The 10,846-nt window shown below is 56.1% G+C and overlaps 1 protein-coding gene across 1 annotated transcript in view; it reads right to left on the bottom strand.

The window, feature by feature from the left end:
* The window catches only part of Cntfr (ciliary neurotrophic factor receptor), a gene marked incomplete at its 5' end in the record, with an annotated part of 36,762 nt that extends 25,916 nt beyond the window's left edge, over positions 1 to 10,846 (bottom strand). Inside the window, 1 exon segment of the mRNA XM_005401058.2 lies at positions 10,765 to 10,846.

Here is a 10,846-nt window from a genome sequence, read left to right as displayed (position 1 = left end):
GAGCGAGCGAGCGAGCGAGGGAGCAGCGAGGGACGGCATGCAGTGAGGTCATCCTTTGAATCTAATTGTCTGAGTCAGGAGGAGATGTGGCACTTGATGCCGGGGGAGGGGCGGCGAGGAAGGGACCCTCTGGCTCCAGGCCCCTCCGCGCACCCAGCAGGGCCAGGGCCCCCTCCCCAGAATGAAGCTGCCTCCAGCCACCCCAGCCACGCTGCCCGCCTCAGGGCTGACCTCTGCTGTCGGGGTACAACCAGGCCGTGAGACGCGCAACCCAGGCCCAGCTCGGGGTGACCCTCCCAGCTCCTGGGGGTGACGGGACCCCCCCCCGGCCCAGGTCACCTCACATTCTTTACAGTATGGAAGGCCACCAACCATTCGCAGGTGATGTGTCTGCCCTCTGAGGGGAAGGGGAACTTCGACAGTCTTCCAAGCACTTCTGTGCACTGTAGGGAAATGCCCCGTTACACCCCAAGTCACTTCCTGCCCTGGAAATCTGCCGGAATCTGGAAATTGAGCCTCAGCTCACAGTCTTACGCTGCAGAGTAACTGCAAATGCCAGCCACTGCGGAGAGACAAGGACCCCACTAACGCCTCGGCCCTATTCTGCTTGCCCAGGCTGCCGTTCAGGAGGCAAGGGGAACGGCCGCATGCCTAGGGTCCCCAGGGGCTATCCAAGGGACCAGGCTGCCCAAACGGTAGGGGCAAGTCAGCAGCCGGGCCCTGGCCTGTTGGGCATGCACACCCATGCATGTACACATGAGCACACGCACACGTGTGCATGCACACATGGGGTCGGGGGCACCAGGCAGCTGGGGATGCTCACACCAAGGGCCACAGACCCCTCCTCTTGCCCCCGTGGGGGAGGGGTGATAAATATTTAAGGGGCTTTTAGCTCAAAGGGGCTGAAGCTGGGGGAGGGAGGGGGATCCACACTGCCTGATTAATGGGGTTACAGGCCTGGATCAATCCGCCGCCCCCGCCCGCCGCTCCCCCCTCCGCCCTCCTCCTCCCTCCCTCTGCCTAATGCGCTTTATCAGGAGACGCTTTTCTGACTTGGCAGCGTCGGGCGTTTTAAATAGACCCATTTAGAGCTGGGGTTGGGGGAGAGGAAGGGGGAGGAGGGAGACAGGGACTGAGACAGGCTGGGAGACAGAGACGAATCAGGGGAGAGAGCCCCGGAAGAGAGAGGATGCAGAGAGCTGAGGAGACCCAGCGCTACTCGGCGGAGAAGGAGGTGGAGAGGTGACGGGAGGCCAGAGGCGAGGTGGGGGGCTGCGGAGCAGAAACAAACACAAAAAGCGAGGAGAGAGAGGAAGAGAGGCACCGGCAGCCCAGAGAAACCCAGAGAGAGGCTCTCTGCAAGGGCTGAGTGCTAGCCTGGGAGACAGCAGATATCTTTTATTTCCAAAAACAGTTTTTCATCCACTTTGTTAAATTAAAAAGCTGTTTTTAAAGTGATGCTGGAGGTGCTGCTGGGGGAGGGTGGATGGAACTGCCAGATCCTCCCTCCCAGGCCTTCTCCTCAGCCCCCACAGAAGCCGCCTCAGCCTGAGCCCCTGGGGTGACTCCAGCTCCCCTGCTCTTTGTGACCCTCTGGGATCCCCAGGGACAGGGTCATGGCATCTGAGCTACTGTTCACTGGCAGGAAGTCCTTCCTGCTGTCTGGCCTCAGTCCCTCATGCTGTGGGGGGCGCATTCTCCCTCCCAAGCCCTAGCCTTGTCTTTCCCAGCCCCTGTCCTGGCTCCCTCAGGTGTTCCCAGTCTGGGAGAGGCTCATATATGCTCAAGGCTCAGCGGCCCACTTTCCCAGCACAGTCAGACCTTCCCAGGTGTGCCCCATAAGTATCACGCATCTGCCTGTGAGCCGCAGCCTGGCCCCGTCCTACTCTTCCATCCCATACATTACCCCATGTCCTTAGCTCTTTGGAACAGTGGGGTGAGAAACTTAACTCCTCATGGCTCTAGAGCCATCCCTCCCTCCTCACCTGGGCCCTGGTGCCATCTAAACTGCTTTTAAAGCCACATGTTGGCCTGGGGTTCCCCACTCCGTCCTCAATACACCACCCCTAGTTTTGAGGAGTTAGCAAACCCCCCCTACCTGCTGCCCAGGCCAGGAAAATGGCCAGTCTGTTTGGGAGCTGAGATGAAAAGCCCAGCCGGCCTTTGTGGGCCTCTGGCGGGTTTTGGACAATAGGCCCTTCCGTTCCGCTCCAGTGCCTTGATTCCTTGGATGCCCCCACCCCCGGGCTGCCAATCCAGGGGCCTCCCCTGGCCTGAATGAAGCAGAGAGTCGACTCGGCCCCACAGCTGGCCCCAGAAGAGCCTGGGCCTTCCGACCTGCCCTTCCAACTCCAAGCCCAGCTGCTCCCCTAATCAAGCCAGAGTGAAGTTTTGGGGTCAGAGAGGAACCCTGAAAACACTGCAACGCAAACATATTCTCATATCTGGGATTCAGCCTCTCAGGGTAGAACCCAGTTCCGGCTTAGTTTTACCTTTGCTTTTGTGACTGTGGGTAAATCTCTTCCCTTCTCTGGGCCTACCATAGGGCATGAAAAGCCCCAAGCCAGGCAGAGCCCAAACTGCAGGGGCAGAAGGTCAGGGGAATTGAATGAAAGGATGTCAGGTACTTTCCTCACCTCTCACACCTACAGCCCCCATGCACCTACCTGCCTGATGCCCTGAGATTGACCTGCTCTGCCAGGGCCCCAGCACCTACCTCTTCACCACCAGCTGCACTCCAAGCACATCAATGTCCTCCTCCTCCGCCAGACCAAATTCTTCCCTAGACTTCCAAAACCAAGGGGGCGGGATGATGTGACAAGGCTGAATTCTAGAACAGCAAAGAGCACAAATCAGAGGTCACAGAAGAGCCACAGATCTTAGTCCAACTCAGAGCTCATCCACACTCACAACCCCGCACAAGGAGCATGGCAGACAGACATCCGGAAGGGGAACAGTTAGAGTAGTACAGACTCCTCCGGCACCCTCGCTGGATTTAGTTCTGAACCACAGGACAAACGAAGGCCAGAGACAGTGGCCTGACACCACTCCCAGACACATACCCACAGTGACCCAAAACTGCCACACGAGCAGTCTGCAGATATGAGCGCCTGGCTATCACACACGTGTGCATGCACACTCACATGGAGACAAGGAGCACAAGCATGGCACCACAGGTACAGTGTACACTGTACACCACAGGTACAGTGTACAAGGAGCACAGCACTCACCACAACACCCTCATCCTTGTTATCACTATGAACCACAGGTACAGTGTACAAGGAGCACAGCACTCACCACAACACCCTCATCCTTGTTATCACTATGACTTTTGAGCATGCTATGTGCTAGCAAGCATTAGGTTCCTTTTACGCATTATCTCATTTAATCTCCAACTTCTCTAAAAGGCAAGTTCTACTATTCTCCCCCTTTGACAGCTAAGGAAACTGAGACTCATAGGGGTTAAGTAACTTGCCCAAGACCAGAGAGTAGAAAGGTTCTAGAGCCTGAATTTGAGTCCACGTCTAGCCCCAAGGCCTTTCTGCTATACGATTTGTTTTGTAGCTCTCACCCATTACCACTGTACCTGTCCCAGTAACAGCTGGCTGGCTTGCGCTCTCTCTTTTCTCTTCTCTTCTTTCCTTTCCTTTCCTTTTCCCTTTCCCCTTTTCTTTCCTTTCCTTTTCTTTCTTACAGTGCTGGGACCCAAACCCAAGGCCTCACACACACTAGGGAAGTATCCCCTCACTAAGCTACATCCCGACAGTCAGCAGCTCTTCGTGCTCTCGGTTAGCCAGACACTGTGATAAGCCCATAACTCACACTTCCGTACTGAATTATCAAACTGACCTTCAGAGATAACCCTGTTTGCATTTTACAGATGAGGAAACTGAGCCTCACACAGCAAAAGCAGCTTGCCCAGCCACACAGCTGGTAGCTGCTAAGGGAGCTGGTGCTGGTTAGTGCAGTCATTTAACATACCCTTCAGCTTCTACAGGGCCCCAGGAGACCCTCAGGATCCAACTGCCTGCCCGACAGGTCCTAGACACACCTGCCAAAGGTACGATGAGGTGCCTAAACACGTATGCATGAGAAAGGAACTCTGCATCATCCACACCTGCTCAGAGAGCCAGAGACACCAAGGAGGGAGAGCCAAAAAATGAACACAAGGTACCACAGACAAGCTAGCTGACGGTGACAGGCGCAGGCACCACAGACGAGGGTCAAAGACGGGGATGCGAGGGCGAGACAGAGACGGAGACACACATCAAGCCAAAGAACGAAAGCTGTCCGGGACGACAGAGGCAGACATGAGAACACACGCAGATACACACTGATTTCCACAGACACGGAGATACTTAAGACCTATCTGACCTTACAAGAAAAAAATCTTGAAAGCAAGCAAGACTCTGGCTGTGTGTGGCATGTACATGTGTGTCCGTGTTGGGGGAAAGCATGCAGTCTGTATCGCTACGCACATTACACCAGCTGCTTCCAGCAATTTCATCTGATTAATAATAAATGCCTCATAATTACAGCCGCTCCCCCAGCTCTTCTTCCTGTTTTTTGTCAGCTGCCGCCAGGCCAGCCCCCCATGGACCCCATGGCCCACTCCATCCTCACCTGCTGTCTTCTAGGCTTAGAGCACGCAAGCTGACAGTCAGAGGGGGATACCCATCTCTGTAGTATCTTTGATTAATGCCCTTTGGCTCCAGGCAAAGTCATCCCACTTAGAACTCTCTCCACCTACCTGTGTATAACCTGGACCCTTCATATGGCCTGGAGGCCTGGGTCTCGGGTGTAGGGAGATGAACTCCCGTTGCCCACCCTTCACCACTCACCCGCTGAAAGAAGTCTCCATCCACAAACCACCTAGCCTTGGAGTCCCACAGGCTCAGGGGAGGGGACTAAGACCAGGGCCCCCCCCATCACTCCAACCCCCAACAGCCCAGCCTTTGCCCACTCATGCATTCTCCTGCTTTGGACACAGGGTGGCTCCATCTCCCCATCCTGAGCCCCCCTCATAGGTCCACCTCCCTCCAGGCCTCCCACCCTAGAGCGCCAAGGCAGCTCTATCAGAATCAGCTGCGGGTTTGTGCTGATCTGTTTCTAATCGCTGGGGCCTGGTTCGCGCTTGCCCCCCCAATATTGATTCCATTATTTGGAGTCATTGACGTCAGGGGGCTGGACGGGGGCCAAAACCGCCTTTCCTCCGGGCCTGGGCCAGGGCCCAGCCCCCATCCTGCAATTTCACGGAGGGGCCCCGAGAGGTCAGCTCATGGGCCAAGGTCACGTGGCATCTGCCCCCCGACACTGGGCTCCTCTTGCCTTGCTGGGACCACCATGTTGTCCCCTCTGGGAGAGGGGCTGCACAAAGGCACAGGAGCCAGCAGTGAGGTGAGGGGCTATAGAGGAGGGTCCTGGCAGCAAGGAAGGGCTCAGCCAAGGTGGGACGGGGCAGTGGCTCAGAAAGGGCACGGGGAAGAGTTTGCTCTCGCCAAGTGTTCACTTGGAACATCCTGAGGCTGGACCTGAAAGGCTCCACTGACGACTTGATTTTTATGTCTGCTATCAGATGTATCTCAGACTCTGCAAAGGAAACGCTGCAGTGAAGGATAACCAATTGCCCTGAATGTTACCATAATCTGACTAAAAGGCACCACTAATTTCACAGGTCTTTGCTCCATCCATAACCAAAGCTGTCTCCTGTGCACTTCCTACTTGTGCTTGCCTCAATTTCCCCAGCCTCACACACCCGCCGGGCGCTCCTGGCTCTGGATGCATGTGCGTATCTCCCCCTGCCTCTCTGTCTGACCAGGTGACCGTCCCTGCTACACTGGCAACTACCAGGCTCTGACAGGATAGAGGACTTGGGGTCCAAACCCCGCGTTCTTGGACGAGCATTAACAGCCAGTACCCACAGTCCGTGCTGAGCACAGCAGGACACAGCCTGAGCCCAGCCTCCGGGGGTCAGAGGTGGAGTCCATTCCCTCTGCTAGGGCCCAAGAACCCCAGACCTACAGAGAGTAGTGAACATGCGCACAACCACAGGAGAACAGAAGGCGTTCCCACGTTGTGACAAACCCTGAAGCCGGGGAAGAGGGCGGCGCAGTCAGCCTCTGCCACAGAGTCAGGCTTACTGCCCTGTCTGCGTTCCCCTCCTACTGACCTCCCAAGGATTAACGCCCTCCTTCTCCGTACTCCTCTTAGTAAAGGAAAGTCCTTCCTGTAGTCTAGCCTAAAAACCACTCTGGGTTCCTTGGAGCCAAACAGGGTGTTCAACAGGGACTGTGGATCTCACAGCATGAACGCCAGAAGGCCCCTTCTCTCCACTCATCTTCAGCATTCACCGAGCACCTATTCCCTGCCAATACTGTGCAGGGGGTGAGGACAGCCCTGCTCCCAAGGAGCGCTGTGTCTGATAGGAGGGAACCCATGCACTGTGCATCAGCACTACCCTCCGGTTGTGTACCAGGTCCGTCAGGGAACAGGGCAGAGTCGAGAGCAAGGCAGACCCTGTACCTGGGTGCCAGTCAAGCTCAAAGGCAACCACTATGCCACCCCGCTCGATGACGGGGGAGGGGGGGCATGCTGACTGCCCTGGGTCTGCCAAAACCTGTCCTCCTGGAGAACTGATGACTCTTCAGTCTGTTCCTAACCCCAGCTGGGGCCCTCATGCTGGCCACAAGTCACCACCATAGTCTAATTTCAGTCCCTCCCACTGTGGTGCTAGCCCCAGCTCTAGGAGCTGGTTCCCTAAGGCAGAGTTGACTCTTCTCCCACATCTGCTCTGGCTCCTCCTCCTACCCTGCTGCCCTCAAAGTTCCTGGCTCCGGGAACCCCTGACCCAGCATGGCTCCATGCTTCAGGGACTCCCTCTGCCCTCTGCAGAGGTAGCCGGGTGATGACCACAGGCTCTCCACCCACAGGGCCCACTTGCCGCTCTGGCCCCTCCCCACAGGAAGCCATGTCCCAGTGGGTGTGGTCACCCAGGGCCACAAGAGTTTACACAGCTGAGTTCTCCCCCACACCCCCTGCCCATGGTGGGTCTGGAGGAGAGGTCAGCTCTCCCCAGCTCCTTACTCTCAGGGTCTCCCCCAAACCAGGCACACATGGTACCCCCCCCAGCCCATCTGCATTTCAAAGAAAATCCACTCCATATGTTTCCGATTCATTTACACTTCAACTCGCCATGGGGGGGCAGAGAGCAGGGCGCCTTGCCTCCAAGCCCCCCACCCCCATAGGGGGCTGGAGAGCATGTGTCCCCTTCAGGGCCAGGGAGCAGTTACAGCCCAGTCATCTCAGCCTTGGGGGAGGTGCATGCCGCTCAGGTCCCAAATGAGTGAGCTCCCTGGGGAAGGAGTTGCCTCAGGAGCCCAGTGGACGGGTTCCCATAGCAAGGGGCACATAAAGTCCAGGGCCATGTAAAGTCCAGGACCATGTCTCTAAGGCTGGTGGAGGAGGCCCAGGGCTGGCTGCAGCCTCGGCACCCCAGGGCTCCTGCTCTCCTGCAGAGCAGAGTGGGGATGCCTGGGCAAATCCTGGAGCGAGCAAGGATAGGGTTCAAAAGGCATTCCAGGAGACACCCTGAGATGTAACACAGTCCCCACCCTGCTCTAGCCCAGCAGAGGAGGGAAGGTGCAGTACAGCCCAGTTTTCTCCTCCAGCTCTCACCACAGATCTGAGGCTACCATTTCTCAGAATTACAAATTCAGCACCCTGGAACAGTCCCTGGAAGCAGACCTCTACTGCCCAGGTCAGTCTTGCCCTTCCCATCCTAAGAATGACTGGATGGCCTGGGAGGGCATCCTAGGAGAACACTGTGTTTCCCCACGCCTGGCCCTCTCCACCATAGAAAGGGTGTCCAAACTAAGGGGGTATGGATGGCCCATGGAAGACTCGAAAGGTTCACGCCATCTCTGAACCATCAAGTCATCACACCTTCCTGCCAAGAGCCTGGTCTCCTTGTGCAGCATAAGGTAGGGAGGTTTAATTGTGTCTTTCCCACCCCTCCTCCGCCAGCCCACAGTCTAAGTGAGGGATGTACAAATATATATCCTGTCTCCTCCATCTTTTGGAGAGGTCAGGTCTTATAGTAGTATCTGTTCCAAACTTTGATTGCCTTGATACGTACTACAGATCAAAGCACAGGTACCCAAGACTGAGTCCTAAATTCCACTGGGTTTTGTGAACACCATGATTTGAATTTGGGCCTGGACATGAGCCCCAGAAGTGTGAGCTTAACATAAGTGCCAGAATCTAATGTCAGTCTGAGTGGGAATTCAAGTGGAAGTGTGGGTTTGAGTATGAATCCAGGTCCCAGGACACCTCATTTACAAGCCACAGTAAGTCAGAATGTAAGGAAGCTCCAGCAGTGAAGTGCGGGCTTGAGTCCTGGGAGTCCCAAACAAGTCAGTGAAACACTAGAGCTCCGCGTTAGCGTCTGAGTGTGAGTCCCTGGTCTTAACGGCATTTTGAATATGAGCTAAGGGTCCCACATGAGTCCACTTGTGCACACTGGGTTCTTTTTAAAGTCTGAGTGTGAGCCCCACAGCACCCATATGAGTGTGAATGTCAGGGTCCTGGTGTAAATCTAAGTGATCCTAAGGTGGAAGTAAGAATCTTGTGTGAGCACTAGACTCTTAATGTGAGTCTGAGTGTGAGGAAGTCACCCTGACCCTGGTGTGAGTCTAAATGTAAGCTCCGGGTTACCCCTGTGAATCCGATCAGACTCCCCACTTCAGTCCGTGAGAACCCAAGGGTCCTACCATTAATCTGAGTAAGTGCCACGGTCCCTACAGAGTCTGCATGTGAGTCCAGTGTGGAATTATAAGACTAGGAACTGCAATGTCTACGAGTTCTTGGGTTCACATGTGAGCCTGAGTGTGAACCCCTCATCTGACTGCGACTCTGAATCCCAGAATGAAAATGTGAATCAGGAAAGTCCTGAGTCTTAGTGTGAGTCCAAGTGTGAGCTCTGGAATCCAAATCAGCTTCTAAGTGTGAGTTCCAAGTCTCAGTGCAAACCTATGTACTAAGAGTTAGAAATGTCTAAGTGTGAGCCCACAGCCCCACTGTGCATCCAAGTTCGAGCACAGTCTCAGTGTGCGCGTAAACCCCAGACTGAAGTGCGAACCTGGGTGACCCCCAGAATAACATATTCAGAATGTGAGCCCCACTGTCCTGGTGTAATTCTGCGTGTGAGTTGGAGTGCCAATCCCAAGACCTTAAAATGAACTTTAAGTGTCCCAGTGTGAATGTGAGTGCAAATTTCAGAGCCTCAGGAAGCCCTGAGTGTGAACTTCAAACTCTCAGTCTCTGTGGAGGCTCAGGTCCCACCCGGATAATCAGATCTGGCGGTGTGAACCTTTTGCTCCATCTCTGACCGGGGTGCCCAGAACCGTCTGAGAGGGTCTGTGTGGGTCCTGAGAGCGGAGACGGGCGCAGTGTGAGACACACAGCCCCTCTACCCCCAGCACTGCCTAGCCCTACCCCCCTAAAAATCTCTGATTGTTTAAGCACCATCCCCACACATGCAACAGCACACCATCACACCCAGGGCTAGACACACAAAAACACAGCCAGCGTTTCAGACGCCCCGACACACAGCGATTACAGATGCACAAACACACCTAGCATTTCGGACTCTAACCGCCACACAAACACCCCCATGATTAAGGCCACACAAACACCCCCATGACACAGACACAAAACAAAGGCAAAACAACTAGTGTTACAAACACATACCTACAACGGCATGCAGACACACACCCAGTGTTGCAGACAAGCTGCCAGCCACACAGACACACACAGACGATTCTCAAAGACAGACTAGACGGAAAGAGAAAGAAAATCCTGAATTTTCAACAAGGCGTGAAATAGTCCTGCCCGCCCGAAGCTACTGGAGGGGGAGGGGACCCAGGGAGCAGGCGAGGAGAGATGGAGCTAACCGCTGAAGGGAGGCTCAGGAGAGAAGAGGCGCAGAGCCCAGGAGCAGAGCTGTCCGTCTGGTGACCTCCCGCGGCCCAGCCCCCCACGCACCGGGAGGCATACTACTCTGACAACGCAGGGACACCCGGGCCTGCTCACACAGAGCCGCACCAGAGGAGGCACACACGGGCAGGCTCACAAAGAGACACCTGGGGATACACCACAGGCAGACTCATTCCAACCGGGGACTTCAGAGACGCACTGGAGGAGACCCACTGGCTGCACGGAAATGCATCCAGGCGGACTCGCGAGAAAACCACAGGCAGGCTCACACCGAGACACACACACACACACACACACACACACACACACACACACAGGAGGATTCACATGGACACACAAGCTCTGGCAGACGCACAGCTGTCCGTTCACACCCCGGGGCGCTTTGAAGTCCAGATTTTTGCCCGAGAAAGAAGCCGCCTTTGGGTACCCCCCAAGCCCTGGAATTTTCCCAGACCTGGCGCGTGGGGCTGGAGGGTAGGACGAACAGGGACACCAGGACAAACCGCTCCTAGCACCTCCTTCCAGCCGATTGTCCAGCCCCACCACTACCACGCCCAACCCCTGGCTCGCCCGGACGTGGGGGGCCGCTTCTGCGCCCCCGCCCCCGAGTTTGTGGGCAAAGTTTCTCATGAACTTTCCTGCCTCCCCCTGCCGCGGATCCACGCGTGTTCCCCTCACTCTTCCGGCGCGCACGAGGACCGCGCGTCCGCAGGTCTGTCCGCCCGAGGGTTGGAGGGTCCAGCTCCGCGCAGACAGCCGCGGGGTACTCACCGCGCCCTCGGGGCGCCGCGCCCTTCCACCGCCCCGGCAGGCAGCGAGGCTGGGAGCGCCGAGGAGCACCGCCGCCGGATCC

This window comes from Chinchilla lanigera, unplaced genomic scaffold (assembly GCF_000276665.1).
Source record: "Chinchilla lanigera isolate Chin_1 unplaced genomic scaffold, ChiLan1.0 scaffold00071, whole genome shotgun sequence".
In the NCBI taxonomy this organism is placed as follows: Eukaryota; Metazoa; Chordata; class Mammalia; order Rodentia; family Chinchillidae; genus Chinchilla; species Chinchilla lanigera.
The sequence above is the reverse complement of the archived record's forward strand: the minus strand, read 5'-3'. Positions and strand labels throughout refer to the sequence as shown.